At 45.9% G+C, this 22,013-nt stretch overlaps 1 pseudogene and 1 gene segment (V, D, J or C); both read left to right on the top strand.

The window, feature by feature from the left end:
* LOC116977456 overlaps positions 1 to 22,013 on the top strand; it is a 444,478-nt pseudogene that overhangs the window by 5,104 nt on the left and 417,361 nt on the right.
* The window catches only part of LOC116977457, a 402,483-nt gene that overhangs the window by 232,960 nt on the left and 147,510 nt on the right, over positions 1 to 22,013 (top strand).

Raw genomic sequence — 22,013 nt, 5'->3', positions numbered from 1 at the left:
ATCCCGGGATGGAAAACACTGTGAGCTACAAGTCTCGCCGCCTGATATCATTGAGCCTCCTGCACGAAACACTCGACAGCTCAGGCAGCATCTGTGGGGAGAGAAGCAGAATCACCCTTTCACTTCAGTGCTCTATCATCAAACTCTTTCAGTACAGTTTCTGACAACCACACTATTTCCACTTTTATTTGATGGTTTTTTATTTTGTTGAAGGTTTCCACAACCCCAGGACATCTCAAAGCATTTCCCAGCCCATTAATAACTCAGAGACATAGAGTCATACAGCACGGAAACAGGCCCTTCAGCTCAGCTCGTGCAAGGCAGCCTGATGCCCCATGTATGCTAGTCCCACTTGCCCATGTTTACCTCCTGTCCTCTAATTCTTTCCTATCCATGCATCTGTCCAAGTGTCTTTTAAATGCTGTTATCGTACCTGCCTCAACTGTTTCCTCTGGCAGCCTGTTCCATATACCCACCACCCTGTGTATGAGAAAGTTCCCCACACATTCCCATTAAATCTTGTTCCTCTCATCTTACACCTATATCTTGATTCCCCTATCCTGTGTAAAAGACTGTGCATTCACCCTATCTATTCCCCTCATGATTTTATACACCTTTATAGGATCACTCTTCTGCCTTCTAGAGGTATAAAGGAGTAAAGTCCGAGCCTGCCCTACTTTTCCCTCCAGCTCAGGCCCTCGAGTCCTGGCAACATTCTTGTGAATCTTCTCAGCACTCTTCTAGCCTAATGATATCTTTCCTAGAGTAGCTTGATGAAAACTCAACATTGTATTCCAAATTCAGCCTCACCGATTTCTTGTAACACTCTAGTATAACATCCAACTTCTGAACAGTAAACCCTCATTTTAACGGACCATGGTGTGGGGGGGCTCGTATCCATTTTTGTCGAATATCTGCTTTAAATGAGTAAGGTTTTATCCATGTATGTAGTTGAAACAAAGAATGCAGATGCTGGTTAATACACAAAAAGACACAAAGTGCTGGAGTAACTCAACTGGTCAGGGAGCATCTCTGGAGAACATCGATAGGTGAGGTGGGAACTCTTCTTCAGACTGATTCAGTCTGCTGGGTTACTCAAGCACTTTGTGTTACTTCATCTTAAAACCAGGCGCCATTGCCTCTGCTCTGCACCAGCGAGTCCTTCTTCATCCACCGCATGGTCCGGTGACACGGCTGTGGTTGTGGCTCACAATGTAGCTTCTGACTGGCAGTGCTTTCTTCAGGCCACTGACAGGGTGCACGCTCACCATGGGGCACCCTCTCCTCTCACCAGCTGCTGCTTCCAAGGTGCAGTATGTTGGTGACTCCAGGGAGAAGGAGGAGGGGAGGAGGGAGGGGGAAGAGGCTGAGTTGACAGAGCGAGGGGAGGATGAGGGGCAGATGGCGGTCGAGCAGGGAGTGGACAAAGTGAAGAGCCGACAGGTTGAAGCGGCAGCAGGTGGGAGGGGAGGGAGCCTCATGGTGACCAAGCAAGTCCTGTCGAGGACGGCAGCTTGAAGAAAGAGCTCATCTCGGGGCTCCATGAGCCGCAACAACAGCAGCATCACCGACCATACGGTGGTGGATGAAGAAGGGCTCACTTGCGAGTCGGGGGTGGAGTTGGAAGCCGGGGCTCTAAGCGGTCAAGAGCCATGCGTGCAAGGGTGCTGTCGGCAGGTCCGTCCGCTATATCCTAAATCTGTTATCAAGGGGTCTGTTAAAACGAGGGGTTACTGTATATCAATTCCCTGACTCATGAATAGCTTTTTTTACCAACCTATTTACCTGTGACAACACTTCCTGGGATCTGTGTAGCTGTACTCCAAGATTCCTTAGTTGTACAACACTCCCTGAGGCCCAGCATTGAAGAAGTTCCACAACAGGCCAGATCCAGCACCATTTGGCCCGGTGGTTGTAGATATGGTCCATCTGGCACCGTACCATGTGCTTCCTGACCTGGGACACATCACCCAGAGCACAGGCCGGTTTGTCCCTCTGGTTGGCAGAAGTTGCTTCGCCAGTGTGAGATCAGCATTTCACTGCTTGGTCATGCACGGTGTGAAAGGGATTGGGAAAGGAACCATTTCTCTGCTCTGCCTGGCCTTCTCTCAGCCTGAATCACCTGCATTCACTCAGCAATCAGCATGAACCTGTTGCACGCGCTGGTAATAATCCATTTACTACAGAACCAACTGTTAATTTATTTCCATTTCAGAGGATGTGGTTTTGCCTTCAGTCCACATCACCTCTTCCTGCAACACAGAATCTGGCCAAGAGATCAGCATCCTCTGTCTGGTCAAGGACTACCTGCCTGAGATCATCAGTCAGACATGGTCCACCAGCAGTGGGGTCATCGACACTGGAATCACAAAGTACCCACCAGTGTTGGGACAAAACAACAAGTACACAATGAGCAGCTTGCTGCGAGTCCCTGTGGCAGATTGGAACAGGAAAACCGTCTACTACTGCAAGGCAGGATACAAGCCGGACAACATGGTGAAAACGGAGATCCAGAAGCCTCAAGGTTAGTGTGAGATTTTGTTGTCCATTTAAAGCTGATGATAGAACTAAAGTGGAAGCCTTTGTCGAACAATGTAGGAGGAAGCGAATTACTTATTTTGCTCATTCATTCTCCTCCTATCAGCCAGAGTGCTGCTGCTCAAGGAACAAGACAGTGAGAATTTATGTGGAAGGAGATAATGGTGGGGGGGTCACGGAGGAAGCATCTCGTCTTGATCTGCCTCCATTCTATCCACTGCTTTGTCTAATTCCTGCAGCTCTCTACCCCCCCCAAACACCTCCCTCCAGATCAACTGCTGTGCACAGAGCCACACCTATTGTGCCCGTGCACAGTGTGGAGATTTAAACCTTCCTCACTCTTCCTGCACTTCCCCCTCAACCCTGCAGCCGACCCCTCACCAAGTGAAATCCAGTCTCCTTGTGGCAATGACATGAATCTGCTTCCACTCTCACTTTTAACCACTGGCTTCCAGTTCTGATCAAATCATTGCTGATCAAGTCATAACAAAATAAGTTTTTTGTCCATCTGACCTCCATTCCCATTAAACTTAAAGTGGTGTCAGAAGGAACTGCAGATGCTGGTTTAAAGCGAAGATAGACAGCTGGAGTAACTCAGCGGGTCAGACAGCATCTCTGGTGACATTTTGGGATGAGTCCCTTCCTCAGACTGAGAGTCGGGAAAGGGAAAAGAGATATCGACAGTGATGTAGAGAGTTATAGAACTAATAAACGAAAGATATGCAAAAAAGTAATGCTGATAAAGGAAACAGGCCATTGTTAGCTGTGGGCTAGGTGAAAACGAGTTACAGACAAAGAAGAGGTGAAGACAACTTAAAGCTGTGATTCCCAAACCTCCTGCCAGTAGAAACAGTTGTCACATCTGTTCCTGTGTCTGCTCCAGCACACACTGAGATCACGGATGGTCTGTACGCCACTTACCTACCACCCCCCTTACCACTGCAGAGTGGCCCACACTGCTGGGGAGGCCTGTGTTCTAACCCAGCCTCCCAATCACAGCTCTGAGCACCATCTGACTGTGGGATCCACCGTATCAACACATCACCGGCATATCACCAGCATTGTGGGGAGGGCTGGTACTGGGGCACTTGTCCCAGATTCTGGGAGAGTGGAAGCCTGCAATGTGGCTGAAAGAATCATGTAATAACAGATATTAAATATGTTACAGCTCCACAGCTCATCCCCCTTGTTCCATCTCCGGAGGTTCTCCACAATCAAACAACCGCTGTCCTGGGCTGCATGATATCTGGATTCTCTCCTGACAATATTAAAGTTTCCTGGAAAAAAGCTGGACTTAATCAAGCGGGTGTCGTTCTCCCGTCCACTCCGAGAACTAATGGTGGATTTGAAACAGTTGCTTACCTGCCGTTGAGTGTGGAGGAATGGACCAACAAACAGGAATATACTTGTGAAGTGACCCACGCGCCTTCCGGCTTCAGCGACAGGATCAACATGAGATATCAAGAGGGTGAGTGGTGTCTGTTAATTTACTTACAGCATTAAACAATCTTACTGACATTTCCACCAAATTCCTGTCGCTGTGATCAGTCCTGTTGAGCAATGTATTATGTTCAGATTTGGCTTTTTGCAATTTAAGCCAATGCTTTCCATCTGTAATTCTAACTCATTCTACAGGACATGTAGAGAGGAAGCTCACCAGTGTGTTTACTCTCACTCCTCTAGTTGCCTTTGTGTGCAGTGGTAAGAAAAATGGACAGTGATTAAACCACAGGTCCCATTCGATATCTGGAGAATATCTTTCTTCTCTTCTCACTGTCTTCTTTGTGTTAGTTTCCCCAAATCCATCTTGTTTCCTGAGTGTTCTGTATGGACAATAGGTGCAGGAGTAGGCCTTCAAGCCTGCACCGCCATTCAATATGATCATGGTTGATCATCCCCAATCAGTACCCCATTCTTGCCTTCACCCCATCTCCCCTGACTCCGCTATCTTGAAGAGCCCTATCTAGCTCTCTCTTGAAAGTATCCAGAGAACCGGCCTCCACCGTCCTCTGACGCAGAGAATTCCACAGACTCGCAACTCTGTGAGAAAAAGGGTTTCCTCATCTCCGTTCTAAATTGCTTACCCCTTATTCTTAAACGGTGGCCCCTGGTTCTGGACTCCCACAACATCAGGAACATGTTTCTTGCCTCTAGCGTGTCCAAACCCTTAATAATCTTATATATTTCAATAAGATACCCTCTCATCCTTCTAAACTCCAGGGTATACAAGCCCAGCCGCTCCATTCTCTCAGCATATGACAGTCCCGCCAATCAGGGAATTAACCTGATGAACCTACGCTGCACTCCCTCAATAGCAAGAATGTCCTTCCTCGCATTAGGGGACCAAAACTGCACACAATACTCCAGGTGTGGTCTCTACTAGGGCCCTGTACAACTGCAGAAGGACCTCTTTGCTCCTATACTCAACTCCTCTTGTTATAAAGGCCAACATGCCATTCACTTTCTTCACTCCCTGCTGTACCTGCATGCTTACTTTCATTGACTGATGAACAAGGACCCCGAGATCCCATTGTACTTCCCCATTTCCTAACTTGACCCAATTTAGATAGTAATCTGCCTTCCTATTTTTGCTACCAAAGTGGATAACCTCACGTTTATCCACATTAAACTGTATCTGCCATGCATCTGCCCACTCATCCAAACTGTCCAACTCACCTGTAGATTGCCCTTTCCCTTTCATTGAAATGTCAGTGCCTGGATTATTTTTGATCTCATCTCCACACTCTTTAAAGTGTTGTCTGATCCTGGACAAAGTGAAGCAGTTTATCGTGGTCGGCATAATCTTATGCTGATAAATACTGAGGACACAGACTGGGAATATGTGAATCTCCTGTTTCCTCAACACAGGAGGTAAAAATCTCTTAATATTTAAATCAATGAATCTTCCATTTCCAGGTGGAGAATGTCCCGGCTGTTCGAAGTGTCTGCCGAAGTTCATCTATCAGAGTAATCTCAATGTGACATTCTCAGATGGTTCTACCCGGCAGTATCATTATTGGGCAGGAAAGTGTGAAATAAAGTAATTGGCTGCGTATGGAATTTGTCATTCTATTATTACAACCCATTTATAAGATTCAAATCCAACCCCTGGTGTCCATTGGGATCAAAGTGTACCAGAGTGGGGGAAATACCCAATTCAAGCTGCCTCCCTCTCCCCTCCACTTGTTGCCTGTGTATTCATTCATTTGCAGACATTGCTGCTTCACATCCCAGTGCCACTGGCCAGATTTATTCATGCTCAGACTCTAGTCAGCAAGGACCACCCAGAGATCGAAAGGCAGGAGATGTTTAAGGTGAACAGTGTGAAATGTCAAAGTGGCTCAGAAAAAAATTGGGTGACCCTATAATAAAGGCAAACTGGTGAGGCAAGACCCAGGGCTCTAACCGGTCTCCTGTCCTATACTGGCTTTGGGTGAAAACCGTAGTTAGCACAAATTGCCACAGATTTATTAACCCACCTCCCAGATGCAGACCTCAGTCCAAAGGAGAAACTCAGGGAATGCAAGGAATGTTGCAAGGAATGGATGTGTTTGGTTATAATCATCTAAGGATGAGCAAGACAAAATGTCCCTTGTGGAAGATACCAATATTTGACAGCATGGAGAGTATCCATACTCTGCCAGGTTTCATATGAGGCAGTTTCCCCCCCGACACCGTGATCGTGGAACAACACGACTGTCACTGATATGGGACGGGATTGAGCATCTTGCAAACACACATGTTTAACAATATCACATTGCTGATTAAAACAAGATTCACAAAGCAAAAACATTGCACACTGTTAAACTAGGCTTATAAATTTCTGATGACACTGCAACAACTGTCATCCACACTAATACCACACACATCTATTTTTGAAAGGAATTTGCTCGCCATTTTGCTTAAAGGAGGGGTTGCGAAATAGACAACACCTTACACTGACAAAATGTTACGTCTCGTGTCAGACAGGCACAGTGTATGACCTCTGCTTTCTACGCATCTGAAGGCTTTGATCTCCAGGCTCACTGAAAGTATCAATTCTGACACAAACGTAATCACCCTCCACAATAAGTGTTTGAGAGCAAAATCAGCTCATGTGGTCCAAGTGACTAAGTGTGTAAACAGTGCACACATGAGAGTAAGCTGAGTGCAACTAGACTCATGATTCTGCTTCAGAAGACAAGTGGCAGTGCAGGTCAGTCAGGGACAATGAATGAATAAATCATTCTCTTCCTCGCCCAATGATTCTGATGTGAAACGGGAAAATACATCTAATGCAGAATTTCATCCCAATCTGCAGCAGGAGATACTTGATACTTGATACTTCTAACCATTTATGATTTGCTCTGCTGTCGCTGGAGAGTCAGCCACTAATTTATTTCAGATCATTTCTATCAATTACTGAAACGCCTCAAAGTCTTCACTGGAGCACAGTCACACTAAACTGACACTTGTCTGTGGCTGAGTGAGTTTTGGTGCTTGTGGGCAACACTGCAACGTGACACAGCAAGTGGTACAAAGGTGAAAGGAATGCAGGCTTACGAGTGCTCAGAGTTGGAAGAATGACACCTTTACTGAAGGTTGTGTATGTGGTGAAGGTTTCAGAGATGGTGAGACACATGGTCAGAGTAAGGCTGTGATATCAGCATGTGACATTCTTAAACTGAGGGAATCCCAGGCTTGGCCTACAGGGAGAAATGTTGCTTTTCTCATTCATGTTGCTCAGTATTACTAATCGATGCAGCAGGAGTTCCAAGCAAAGCACATATCAAATTGTGCCCCTGTAATGTACCAGCTGATCATGGTGATGGGAAAGAGTCAAATCCCAGTTGACGGATCCTTTGTTCTGTTTTTTTTCAGTCAAAACACCCAACCTGCTATTTAACACAAGTTTTTCTGCTATTCTGTTTGCAATAAATCTAGCCAGTGTATAGTTTGATCTGCCATTGATCAGTCTTTTATGTGATGACATAAACATCTTAAAGTTCTTTTATGAGACACCTGTTTGGATTTCTGCCCTGCCTTTCCATAAAGAGACTGAGCCACTTACGCAATGTTTTTCTGTGATTGCCAGCACCTGTCATAGTCGCAGCAGGTCGCTGAAAAATGTTAACATGTTGAAAATTCAGCGACGACCAGAAAGGCGCTACGACTCTTTGGGCGACTGAGGAGAATACTCACGACCATACAGGTGACACCCTGACGACATAGGTGAAGCCTGTATGGTCATAAGTAGTCGCCCAATGAGTCGTACCTTGTTCTGGTCGCCGCTGGATTTTCAACATGTTGAAAATTTTGGGCGACCTGCGACGACCTATGACGAGTGCCGGCAGTCGCCGAAATAATCGAGTAAGTGGGACAGGCCCTTTAGTAACAGATGAGTCTCAACTAAAATTCTGAACTTTACCATTTCTGATCCACAGTATTGGCCGTCTTCATTCAAAATCCTGGCATGAAAGAGATTTGGATCAACAAGACCGCTACACTGGTGTGTTCAGTGATCTGTAATGATCCGAGCCAGGTCCATCTCACCTGGAAGGTGGGAGGAAAGGAGAGAAATTAAGGAGTTGTGACCCGTACACTGAGCCATGAAGGCACCCGAAACCCAGTGATCAGTGAACTCCGGACCAGCGTGGAGGAGTGGACCAGCGGGGTGGAGTTTGTGTGCTTCGCCCAACAATCTTCATCATCCTCACCAGTGTCAGCGCGGACCAACCATAACAAAGGTGGGCAACAGATCAGTGCTTAAATGGCTGTGACAGAGAGAGAGAGAGGGTACAGAGAGGATTTACAAGTATGTTGCCAGTCTAGAGAGCTATAGGGAGAGGTTGAGTGGGCTGGGACTCTATTCCTTGGAGTGTCGGAGGATGAGGGAATATCTTATTGAGGTGTATAAAATCATGAGAGAAATAGATTGGATAGATGCACAGAGTCTCTTGCCCAGAGTAGGTGAATTGAGTACCAGAGGACATAGGTTTAAGGTGAAGGGGGAAAGATTTAATAGGAATCTGAGGGGTAACTTCTTCACGCAAAGGGTGGTGAATGTATGAAACAAGCTGTCAGAGGAGGTAGTTGAGGCAGGGACTATCTTAACATTAAAAAAAACAGACAGAGACAGGTTTTGAGGGACATGGACCAAACACGGCGGGTGAGACTAATGTTGCTGGGACTTGTTGGCCGGGGTGGGCAAGTTGGGCTGAAGGGCCTGTTTCTACACTGTATCACTCTATGACTCTATGAGAGAGTTTAACATTTTATTTTCCTCTGTTCCAGTTGTGCCAAACAAACCTGAAGTCAGACTGCTGCTTCCAGCACACGAAGAGACCAAGCGTAGCCACAAGGTCACCCTCGAGTGTGTGGTCTCTGGATTCTACCCAGACATCATCAGCGTCACTTGGAGTAAAGACGGTGCCCTGATCTCCAACAACACCAGCGCTGCACCAACTGCTCTGGAGCAGGGGGGCACTTTCAGTGCCAGCCACTTCCTGACCATGAGTACAGAGGATTGGAAGTCAGGCTCACGCTTCAATTGTACAGTGTATCATCGCGCCTCCAACACCATCATCATGAAGGATGTGAAGAACATCCAAGGTAGGCTCCTGGGATTCACTCCATTATCCACATTGCAAACTGTGCCACACATGGGCAGCATTGTAACATGGTGCAGTCCTGTTGTGGGCTTGTAAGTGAATCTGGCCACAGAAATAATTGTATCTTTGACATTGTTTTAGTAACTTGAGGGCAATCCAAGCCAGTCGACAGGCCAGACACGGTGGAGATCCACAATACTCTTCTTCAAAACGGTCTTTCCCTCTGCCTTTGTACTTAATACCAGTGGGTGCCTCAGCCGTGACAGAGTGTCCAGCAGAGCAGCTCTCTCCCTGCCCCAGCGTGGCTACAGTCAGTCTGGGCAATGTGTAGCAGCCTCTCGTGCAGGCCGGCTGCAACACACAACATTCTGACAAAGCAGCAGGAGAGTTTAGTTACACCTCATGGATACAAAATGCATTTAAACAGTTGTGACTAAATGAAATGACACAAAGTGCTGGAGTAACTCAGCAGGTCAGGCAGCATCCCTGGAGGACATGGGGAGGTGAGGTTTTGGGTCGAGACCTTTCTTCATCCTACTCTGGACCACTCGCGATTAAATAAAATTATGCCGCTGCTTCTATTTTATAATATAAAGCGAAGAACTTTCCGCTGGCTGGTTAGCACGCAACAAAAGCTTTTCACTGTACCTCGGTACACGTGACAATAAACTAAACTGAACTGAACATTTTGACCTCAAACATTAGCTCGATTTGCCTCTCCTCAGAGGGAATTTTATACATTTGATTCAGTAAATAGCTGGTAACAGGTTCAGTGATCACAAAACTGTCAAATAATGTAAAAGTCAACTTGTTAATTCACATTGTTTAGCACGGTTTCCTTGTGGGATCAATAGGAAGCTTCATTCCTACACCAATGTAGATAAATCTCCCTGATGTTGATGGAACCAGCATATCATTCGGTGGAGATGAGCACAAAATATTTCAGTGGCAAGCTGCTCCATCAGGGAACGATGACATAATAATTGTGATTTCTCCCAGATGATTGTTCAGATACCCGCCCCTCGGTCACTTTAAGCAAACCTTCCTTCGAAGAGATCTGGATCAACAAGACAGCCACCATTCTGTGTAAGGTGGTTCACGGTGATTTAGAGGGATTCAGGGTCACCTGGCAAGTGAATGGAATGAAGAGAGAAGACGGGGTGACAACTCGTGGTGCAGAGAGGATCGGAGGTACAGACACCATCACCAGCGGACTGACGGTCCCCGCTGCAGAGTGGGAGAGTGGGGCTGTGTACATGTGTGTGGTGGAGGACAAGAGTTTACCAACACCGGAGAGCAGATCCTTAAAGAAGCCGACAGGTACGTGTTGTCAGAGGTTGGTGCGAGTCTGATCTGAGCAAATGGACACACTAATCACATCCAGCATAGAAAATAATTGCAGGAGCAGGCCATTCAGCCCATCAATCCTGCACAGACATTCAATATGAGCACGGCTGATCATCAATATTCAGTACTCTCTTCCTGCATTCTCTCCATATCCCTTGATCCCTTTACCCTAAGAACTGGATCCAACTCATTCTTGCATATATCTAATAATTGGGCTTCAGTGCTATCAGTGGCAGAGAATGCCCAGGTTCACCACTGTCTGTGTGAAGACATTTCTTCCCCTCTCACACCTACACACCTTCACCTCAGACTGCCATCTCCTGACCTGGATTCCCCAATATCTGAAACATTCTTCGTCTGCCTCACCTGTTTATAGAAACATAGAAAATAGGTGCAGCAGGAGGCCATTCGGCCCTTTGAGCCAGCACCGCCATTCATTGTGATCATGGCTGATCGTCCCCAATCAATAACCCATGCCTGCCTTCTCCCCACTAGCCCCTAGAGCTCGGTGTTGGGGCCTCAACTGTTTGAATGAATGAATGAATGATTGAATGAATGAAAACTTTATTGTCATTCAGATATACACCTAGACACAGTGCACCTTGAACGAAATTTCGTTGCATTTGACTCTCCAATCAGGTAAATAGTAAAAGTAAAAGTGCTAGGTGCGTCCATAAAAATGCCTCATGTGCATGGTTCTGTAAAATAAATATATATAAAAAGTTTTTTAAAAGTGTCGATATTTAAAAAGTTCTCGGTTTTGTTGATTGTTCAGTAATCTTATGGCCTGGGGGATGAAGCTGTTGCAGAACCTGGTTGTCCCGCTCTTCATGCTGCGGTACCTCCTCCCAGAGTTAAGCAGTATAAACAGTCCGAATTGTGGGTGTGTGGGGGCTCTGGTAATGCCCTTAGCTCTAATCAGACAGCGCTTGTACCCCATGTCCATGATTGAAGGAAGAGAAGTCCCAATGATTTTTTCCGCTGTCCTCACCACTCTCTGAAGGCACTTCCAGTCCGCAGCTGTACAGCTGCCGCACCACGTAGAGATGCAGCTGGTCATGACCGACTCAATTGTGCTTCTGTAGAAAGTGGCGAGGATGGGAGGGTGGAGGTGTAAACTTCTCAACCTGCGGAGGAAGTACAACCGCTGCTGTGCCCGTTTTGCCAGAGATGTAATGTTTGTGGACCAGTTTAAGGTGTCCGTTATATGCACCCCCAGGAACTTGATCTTTTTCACCTGCTCCACTGCTGAGTTGTTGATGCAAAGTGGAGTGTGACTGGGCTGAATTTTCCTTCTGAAATCGACGACAATCTCCTTGGTTTTGTTCACATTTAGGAGAAGGTTGTTCCTGCTGCACCAGCTCACGAGCTGTTCCACCTCCTCTCTATATGCCTGGTCGTCGTTATTGCGGATGAGGCACACTACTGTTGTGTCATCCGCGTATTTGATGATATGGTTAGTAGAGGACCTGGCGACACAGTCATGTGTCATCAATGTGAAGAGCAGCGGACTCAGGACACAGCCCTGAGGGGATCCGGTGCTCAGTGTGATGACCGAGGAGGTGTTCTTCCCCACCCGCACAGACTGGGGTCTTTCAGAAAGGAAATCCAGGATCCAGTTGCATAGTATGGTATTGAAACCTAGGGGTGCCAGTTTGCTCACCAGATGCTGGGGGATTATCGTGTTAAATGCTGAGCTGAAATCAACAAACAGCATCCGCACGTGGGTGTTCCTCTCCTCCAGGTGTTGTAGGCTCAGGTGGACTGCAGAGGAGATAGCATCCTCTGTGGAGCGGTTCGGGCGATAAGCAAACTGGAACGGGTCAAAACTGGAGGGGAGTTTAGAGACCATGTGCTGCTTAATAAGCCTCTCAAAGCACTTCATTATTATTGGTGTGAGTGCTACGGGGCGGTAATCATTCAGGCAGGTTATTGTAGACTTTTTGGGAACTGGTATGATGGTGGCTGTCTTGAAACATGATGGAACAATGGCCTGGTTCAGGGAGATGTTAAAAATGTCTGTCAGAACCAGAGCCAGCTGGTCGGCACTTCCCCTAAGCAGACGCCCCGGTATGTTATCTGGTCCGGCTGCCTTTCGCTGGTCAATACCCTCCAGGATTTTGCGGACTTCAGCAGTTTCAAAAGACAGTGTCTGTTCTCCTGGTTGAGGCTCTAATTTCCTCATTGTAGTGGTGTTCAGTGCCTCAAACCTGCCGAAATGATTATTTAGTTCATTTAGAAAGTCTGTGTCATCCTTACAAGACATCTGAGGGGCCTTGTAGTTTGTTATGGCCCGGATGCCTTCCCACATGTTCCTGGTGTTGGTATCATCCTGGAAGAAACCCTGGATTTTCTGTCCGTCGGCGCGCTTTGCTTTCTTAATTTCGCGGTTGAGGTTGGCTCTCGCTGTTCTCAGAGCTCCCAAATCACCAGATTTAAAAGCCGCATTTCGTGCTTTCAGCATGGCACGCACCTCTGCAGTAATCCAAGGTTTGTGGTTGGCCCGGGTTGTGATGTTCCTGATGACAGTGACGTCCTCCATGCACTTCTGTATGTAGCCCGACACTGACATGGCATACTCATCCACATTGATGTTTTCGTTATGAGTGGCTGCTGTCCTGAACATGTCCCAGTCCGTGCACTCAAAGCAGTCCTGGAGTGCTTCTGTAGCTCCCTCAGACCAGACTCTAACCTGCTTCACAGTGGGTTTCTCTCTGATCAGAAGGGGCTTATAGGCTGGGATGAGCATTACAGAGAGGTGGTCAGAGGAGCCGAGGTGAGGCCGGGGTACTGCTCTGAAAGCCTGCTTGATATTACTGTAGACCCGGTCCAGCGTATTCTCTCCACATGTAGCAAAGTCCACATATTGATGGAAATGAGGGAGGACAGTCTTCATGTTGGCCTGGTTAAAGTCCCCAGCAACAATGACAACGCCCTCTGGATGATTTCTTTGCAGCTCACTGATGGAACGGTAGAGAATACGCAGAGCCTCCTTAGTGTTGGCTGCGGGGGGGATGTATACAGCAGTAATGCTAACCACAGTAAACTCCCGTGGCAGATAGAATGGCCTGCATTTCACAGTCAAAAACTCTATGTCCGGAGCGCAGTGGCTGGAAACAGCGGTAGCATTATTACACCAGCTGTTGTTTGTATAGATGCACACACCCCCACCCCGGGATTTACCAGTCAAAACAGTGTCCCTGTCGAGCCGGAATGTTGTTAGCCCCCCTAAGCTAACAGCCGCATCAGGTACAGATGAGTTTAGCCATGTCTCTGTCAGAACTATAGCGCAGCAGCCTCTCACCTCCCTTTTTATTGTGAGATCCAGATGTAGATAGTCCATTTTACCATATATATTAATGATTTGGAAGAGGGAATTAGGAGCAACACTAGCAAGTTTGCGGATGACACAAAGCTGGGTGGCAGTGTGAACAGTGAAGAGTATGTTAGGAAGTTGCAAGGTGTCCTGGACAGGTTGAGTGAGTGGGCAGATGCAGTATAATATAGATACGTGAGGTTATCCACTTTGGTGGCAAAAACAAGGGGACAGATTATTATCTCTCTGGTTTTAAGCCAAATATCTGTACCTGCCTTCTCCCCATATCCCTTGATTCCACTAGCCCCTAGAGCTCTATCTAACTCTATCTTAAATCCATCCAGTGATTAGGCCTCCACTGCCCTCTGTGGCAGAGAATTCCACAAGTTCACAACTCTCTGGATGAAAAAGTTTTTTCTCACCTCAGTCTTAAATGACCTCCCCTTTATTCTAACACTGACCCCTGGTTCTGGGCTCGCCCAACATTGGGAACATTTTCCTGCATCTAGCTTGACCAGTCCTTTTATAATGTTATATGTTTCTATAAGATCCCCCCTCATCCTTCTAAACTCCAGTGAATACAAGCCTAGTCATTTCGATCTTTCCTCATATGACATTCCCGCCATCCCAGGGATCAATCTCATGAACCTACGCTGCACTGCCTCAATCACAAGGATATTCATCCACAAATTAGGATACCAAAACTGTACGCAATACTCCAGATGTGGTCTCACCAGAGCCCTATACGACTGCAGAAGAACTTTTCTACTTCTATACTGAAATCCTCTTGTTATGAAGGCCAACATTCCGTTAGCTTTCATCACTGCCTGCTGTACCTGCACGCAAACTTTCAGTGACCGGTGTACAAGGACACCCAGGTCTCGCTGTACCGCCCCTTTACCTAACCTAACCCCATTGAGATAATAATCTGCCCCCTTGTTTTTGCCACCAAAGTGGATAACCTCACATTTATCTATATTATACTGCATCTGCCACGCATCTGCCCACTCACTCAACCTGTCCAGGACAACTTGCAACCTTCTAACATACTCTTCACTGTTCACACTGCCACCCAGCTTTGTGTCATCCGCAAACTTGCTAGTGTTGCTCCTAATTCCCTCTTCCAAATCATTAATATATATGGTAAACAGTTGCGGCCCCAACACCGAGCCTTGCGGCACTCCACTCGCCACTGCCTGCCATTCTGAAAAGGATCTGTTCACTCCTACTCTTTGCTTCCTGTCTGCCAACCAATTTTCTATCTACGGCAACACCCTACCCAATACCATGTGCTCTAATTTTAGTCACCAGTCTCCCGTGCGGGACCTTATCAAAGGCTTTCTGAAAGTCTAGATACACTATATCCACTGGCTCCCCTTCATCAATCCGATTAAGAATTTAATAGTTTTTCTCAGATTCCTTTGGATTTTTCTGATCTCCAGTGGATATCTAATGGATATTGGGTGGACTTACAGATGGTCAGAGAGTGTGAGGGAGCAAAAGAAGATTAAACTCAGCTGATTAACCACATCATTAAAATCCCAAGTCACCACGACAGCCTCGCCCAATACCACACTTATTCCCACAGCGTGAGTTGCTTAGATAGAGTCGAGGGAGAGGGATTTGCAGCTTTCACATGCCGAGATACAGACTGAGTCAGGACTGGAAGGGCAGGGAGCTTGAGGCAAACAGCAGCCGATCATTTAAGCAGAAGGGGAGATGGAACAGACAGCGCAGAACCAGGCTGGTCCAAGGACTGAGTTCCATTTTCTGTAGAGTCTCAGCATTCAGTGGTTCCTGTTGATTAACTAACCAATTTAAACTCACTGGAAGCTATAGTTCAGTTTAGTTTAGAGATACAGCGCCCTTCGGCCCATCAAGTCCGGGCCGACCAGCGATCCCCACACACTAACACTACCCAGCACATACCAAGGACAATTTACAATTAAACCATGTCAATTAGCCTACAAACAATAGACAATAGACAATAGGTGCAGGAGTAGGCCATTTGGCCCTTCAAGCCAGCACCGCCATTCAATGTGATCATGGCTAATCATCCCCAATCAGTACCCCGATCCCGCCTTCTCCCCATATCCCCTGACTCCGCTATCTTTAAGAGCCCTATCTAGCTCTCTCTTGAAAGTATCCAGAGAATCGGCCTCCGCCGCCCTCTGAGGCAGAGAATTCCACAGATTCACAATTCTCTGTGTGAAAAAGTGTTTCCTCATCTCTGTTTAAAATGGCTTACCCCTTATTCTTAAACTGTGGCCCCTGCTTCTGGACTCCCTGAACATCGGGAACATGTTTCCTGCCTCTAACGTGTCCAAACCCTTAATAATCTTATGTTTCGGTCAGATTCCCTCTCATCCATCTAAATTCCCGAGTAAACAAGCCCAGCCGCTCCATTCTCTCAACATATGACAGTCCCGCCATACAGAGAACATGTACATTTTTGGAGTGTGGGAGGAAACCTGAGCACCCGGAGAAAACCCATGCGGTCACGTACAAACTCCATACTGGCATCACCCATAGTTGGGATCAAACCCATGTCTCTGGCATTGTAGGCTGCAATTCTACTGCTGCGCCACCGTGCAGCCCTGTAAAATGCACCAGAGGCATGATTTCTATTCCATACATCCCTACAATGAGCAGAAAGGAAAGCCTTTAGTTTCAGGTGAACTGAGGTCCCTCGGGATGTAAACGGTGTCCATGTCAGTATAAGATTGGAATGTATTGTGTAAGTACAGAATTATCGACAGATTCAGTCTAACTCAGGTTCTCTCTGTTCCCAGATGGAGATGAGAGACATCCTCAAGTCTACCTCCTCCTCCCTTCATTGGATGAGGTGGAGACGGATGAGACGGCCACCTTGACGTGCCTGGTCACCAGATTCTCTCCTGCAGACATCTATGTGGCCTGGATGGCCAACGACGCCCTTCTGAAGACAGGGATCGTGAACCAGCCCGTGACCAAGGACACCAGGAATGGGTGGAACACCATGACCAGTCAGTTGAAGGTTTCTCCAGAGGACTGGAACAGTGGCACCACCTTCTCCTGTGTTGTGGGACACGGATCCATCACAACCAGCCTATTCAGAAGCATCAATAAATCTCACAGCAAACCCACCCTGGTCAATGTCTCACTTGTTCTGACTGACAGCTTTAAATCTTGTGTGTAACATGATTAATTTCTCAAACACTTGTTTTGTTCATTTATGGATGTATTAACTGACCCAGAGGATGATGGGTTAGTTCCTTAATACATCATCAAAATATGAACCTTCGTAAATCATTAAAAACATAATGCCACACGAGATACAAATTAAGCCACAGCCATGATTCACCACAAATGTCTGAGCTTCTGGATACATTTACAGAACTTTTTCTGCCGTGCTTGAACAGATTTCAACCCTGTATGGGATCACACGAGGTATTAAATCTATGTATGTGTCAATGTATCAATACAAGTTCAATAAATGTGATGTGAAAAAGGTTTTATGTGCGTGTCTGTTACTGGTGTGTTTTGGGTGGCAGTACATGGGTAGCTTGGGATGTGAGGTGTGCACATTCTGGGAGAAATAGGTATTGTTGGATCAATGTGTCCAAAACTTTCCACCAATGGGTGTTCTCACACCCACGCCTGGACCAGTTGAAGACAGAGATTGACTGTGGTCGTTAACTCCATTATCACTGTGCCATGCGACCGTCAGGGTGACACAAGGTGAACTTCAAGGTGAAGCAGTAGGCATGCAGGTGCAGCAGGCAATGAAGAAAGCGAATGGTATATTAGCATTCATAGCAAAAGGATTTGAGGAAAGGAGCAGGGAGGTTCTACTGCAGTTGTACAGGGTCTTGGTGAGACCACATCTGGAGTACAGTTTACAGTTTTGGTCTCCTAATCTGAGAAAGGACATTCTTGCCGTAGAGGGAGTACAGAGAAGGTTCACCTGACTGATTCCTGGGATATCAGGACTTTCGTATGAAGAAAGACTGGATAGACTCGGTTTGTACTCACTAGAATTTAGAAGATTGAGGGGGGATCTTGTAGAAATTTACAAAATTCTTAAGTGGTTGGACAGGCTAGATGTAGGAAGGTTGTTCCCGATGTTGGGGAAGTCCAGAACAAGGAGTCACAGTTTAAGGATAAAGGGGAAATCTTTTAGGACTGAGATGAGAAAAACATTTTTTGCACAGAGAGTGGTGAATCTCTGGAATTCTCTGCCACAGAATGTAGTTGAGGCCAGTTCATTGGCTATATTTAAGAGGGAGTTCGATGTGGCCCTTGTGGCTAAGGGGATCAGGGGGTATGGAGATAAAGCAGGTACAGGACAGCCATGATCATATTGAATGGCGGTGCAGGCTCAAAGGGCCAAATGGCCTACTCCAGCACCTATTTTCTATGTTTCTATGTTTCTATGATTGGACCATGGTCTTTCCTAGCCCAACTGTGACAATGTACCTGATGTCAGCTCACACACGGCAAACCAAATCTGGCCAGATCTCCTGCGTCAAGTAGCCTTGCCTTCTCCCTCTTTCCCCTCCCCTTCCCAGCTCTCCCACAGCCCACCTGTGTTTAGCTGTTTGGTTTCAGGATAAATATTAGCTCAGGACTCTGAGCAGAACTCTTGTGGTCATGCCTTGGCTTTGCTGACATCTACCTGAGAAGCACCTCCTTAAAGCCTCATCCCAAAGACAGCAGCTTTCATGAGGTGACATTGCTCACCACTGAGCCACACATGACATCTGTGTCCAACAAGGGGGATGGTTGTTTGAGGAGTCTCTGTCCTCAGTGGGTGTGCACGGATGATGTTGAATAAAAGAGACAACTCATCATTGGTAACTTTTCTATTCCAATGTTACAATGAAACATCTGCCTGTCGGTGCTTAAAGTAAATCTGTTCTTGAATCTGCTGCTACGTGCTTTCAAGCTTCTTGTATCTTCTGGAGAGGGGAGTAGAGACAATGACTGGGATGTGAGGGTTCCTCGATGATGTTGGCTGCCTTCCTGAGGCAGCGTGAAGTGTCGATGGTGGAAGGAGTAATGGTCTATGGTGGGGAATGCAAGCCCAATGTGTGGGCCGAGGGATGTTTGGTTTGGTTTAGTTTATTGTCACGTAGACCGAGGTACAGTGAAAATGCTTTTTGTTGCGTGCTAACCAGTCACCAGAAAGACTATATGATTACAATCAAGCCATCCACAGTATACAGATACATGATAAAGGGAATAATGTTTTGTGCAAGATAATGTCCGATTAAACATAGTGTGAGGATCTCCAGTGCGGTAGATGATAGCTCAGGATTGCGATCTAGTTGGTGAGTGGATGGTTCAGTTGCTTGATAACAGCTGGGAAGAAACTGTCCCTGAATCTGGAGGTGTGTGTTTTCACACTTCAATACCTTTTTTCCTGATGGGAGAGGGGAGAAGAGAGAGTGGCCAGGGTGCGACTGGTCCTTGATTATGCTGCTGGCCTTGCCGAGGCAGCATGAGATGTAAATGGAGTCCGTGGAAGGGAGGTTAGTTTGTATGATGATCTGGGCTGCAACCACAATTCGCTGCCATTTCATGGATAGAGCTGTTCCCAAACCATGCTGTGATGCATCCTGATAAAATGCTTTCTATGATGCACTAAAATTAAATACCAATAAAGAATTGAACAGCATGTATTTTTATTTGTGTTAATCCCCTGTCCCACGGTGCGAGTCCACCCACGAGTGATCCCGAGTTAAAAACAAATCAAACTCATGGTAATCACGTAGAATTAACGTAGCGGGAACGTCGGAATTCGTGGACGTAACTTAGCGACTCGTAACGCTAACGGCAGTTATTCGGGATACTTGTTAATTCGTGAAAAATTTTCAACATTTTGAAAGATTTCCACGAGTCAAATTTACTCTTGAAGGAAAAATGTGAAACTTTTAAACTCCTTGTAATACCGTAGTAGCCCGTGAGTTTACCGTAGTGACTCGTGAGTAACGTGGGTTTGGCCTGAGTGCCAAAAGTGAAATGTTGAAGATTAGTCAGATCTTAATGGAACATTTTACAGTGATCTAATAATTCACTGTTAAGGAGCAAAAAGCACTCACCGGGGATCTGAGAAACAGTGGTAAAAAGAATGAACCATACAGTGTTGGGAAAGCTGCATTGTGAGAGTGAATTAGTTCCCTTCAGAACTTTAGCTTTTCACATTGAAACGGTTCCATGAATCCCTGTTGGGTTAATGCACTTTTTATGGAGAAGCAGATATATGGGACATGTGGCCCGTCTCAGGATTTATATCCGACACATTAACATCAGTTATTGAAGGCTGATGCGTTATACAGGGGATTTTTGTCAGGCATCACTTTCCACCCAGTCTGTCCGCGTTAGAGAACAATTGCTCAAAACAATGTTGTAAATGGGATTTTATTTTATAATTTTATAAATGGGAATTTTATAAATGTAAAAATTATAAATGGGGAGGAACTGCAGATGCAGGTTTAATCCGAAGAAGGGTCTCGACCCGAAACGTCACCTATTCCTTCTCTCCAGAGATGCCGTCTGTTGCGCTTAGTTACTCTAGCTTCTTGATAAATGAATCTTTGGAAGCTCCTTCATGGCATGTTGTTATTCAGAGTGTTAACTGTATTTGTACTAACCCGTGCAATATGCTTGCAAAAGATAGGAAGCATTCAGTGGGGAAGTTCACAAAATAAGTTCACAAGTTCAAGTAGGAACTGCAGATGCTGGAAAATCGAAGGTAGACAAAAGTGCTGGAGAAACTCAGTGGGTGCGGCAGCATCTATGGAGCGAAGGAAATAGGCAACGTTTTGGGCTGAAACACTTCTTCAGTCTGAAGAGGGGATTCGGCCTGAAACGTTGCCTATTACCTTCGCTCCATAGATGCTGCCGCACCCGCAAATAAGTTCACAAGCTGCATTGGTAATTAAGACCAGAGTTATTTTTGTGTGTTATGTAAAATAAATTAATTTCAAGTTCTTTACATCACAAGTATTCTCCTAAAAGGTTTCCCACAACTTTACGTTGTAAATGAGTTGCTTTCAGTCCAGCAAAAACTCATAACATAAGTCCTTAATGATCTTTCTTAGAAACACAACGGGAGAAAGTGAGATGTAGATGGGATATGACTACAATTTTTAACTAACCCCTGTATTCGTGTATTCATATTTTTCCAATAAATGATGGTATCTACACTGGATGATAGTCTACCGTACAATATAGGAAAACATTCTCATATTTACAATTAAGGGCCAATTGTATTCGGGTTTTTAATAAAAAATCAGTTTACCTGAGTTTTAATTGAAACTTGGGCCAGGCGCTGGGAAACTCTGGGACGCCACTGCTGAAGAGAACATCTTTGTCTTTCATTCAGAGGTTCGCGGGCGGGCTTGGGTGACTGTAGAGCTCTGAAAACTTTGTTTCCCAGGGCTGGGGTGAGTGTGAAAGTGGTGGTTTCTGGGCAGATCTGCCCAATCAGCAATGTTTTGAGCCGCTGCTTTTTATACAGTTTGTCACGACGGTGGGACGGCTGCTCTGACGGACATACTGGGTGAGTAGAGAGACACACACTGCTATCCGTCTGGTCTACGGACCTTGCTGTTGGGAGAAAAAATAATATTAATGTTCAATTTACATAATCTTTTTGTTAGAAGTTTACCAACGTTTTGAAGAGAGATAAATTAAGGGAATAAAACAATCTTACTAGACACAAAAAGCTGCAGTAACTCAGCCAAGCCGGCAGCATCTGTGGAGAGAAGGGTCGAAAGGTTTTTTCAGTCTGAAGAAGGGACTCGACCAGAAACGTCACCCATTCCTTCTCTCCAGAAATGCTGCATGGCCCGCTGAGTTACTCCAGCTTTTTGTATCTATCTTCGGTGTAAACCAGCATCTGCAGTTCCTCCCGACACAAAACAGCCTCTGCCTTTCAATGATTGATGCCAGACTTTGAACAAATGCTGTTCAAGTGGACTTTTGAATGCAATTTTGGAAGGATTGTTTCTTGAAACAAACTGCTCTAAAGGTTTGAAGGAAGGAATTGCAGATACCAGTTTAAACCAAAGATAGACACAAAATGATGGACTAACTCAACTGGTCAGGCAGCATCTCTGAAGAAAAGAAATAGGTGATGTTTCGGGTCGAGATCGTTCTTCAGGCTGGGTCTTTTTATAGTGAAAAAAAACTGCATGACATCATTTTTACCATGTGATGATTTTTCCACACGTCGG

The sequence above is a fragment of the Amblyraja radiata genome, chromosome 10, assembly GCF_010909765.2.
Source record: "Amblyraja radiata isolate CabotCenter1 chromosome 10, sAmbRad1.1.pri, whole genome shotgun sequence".
NCBI classification, from domain to species: domain Eukaryota; kingdom Metazoa; phylum Chordata; class Chondrichthyes; order Rajiformes; family Rajidae; genus Amblyraja; species Amblyraja radiata.
This window is presented reverse-complemented; position numbering and strand designations above follow the sequence as displayed.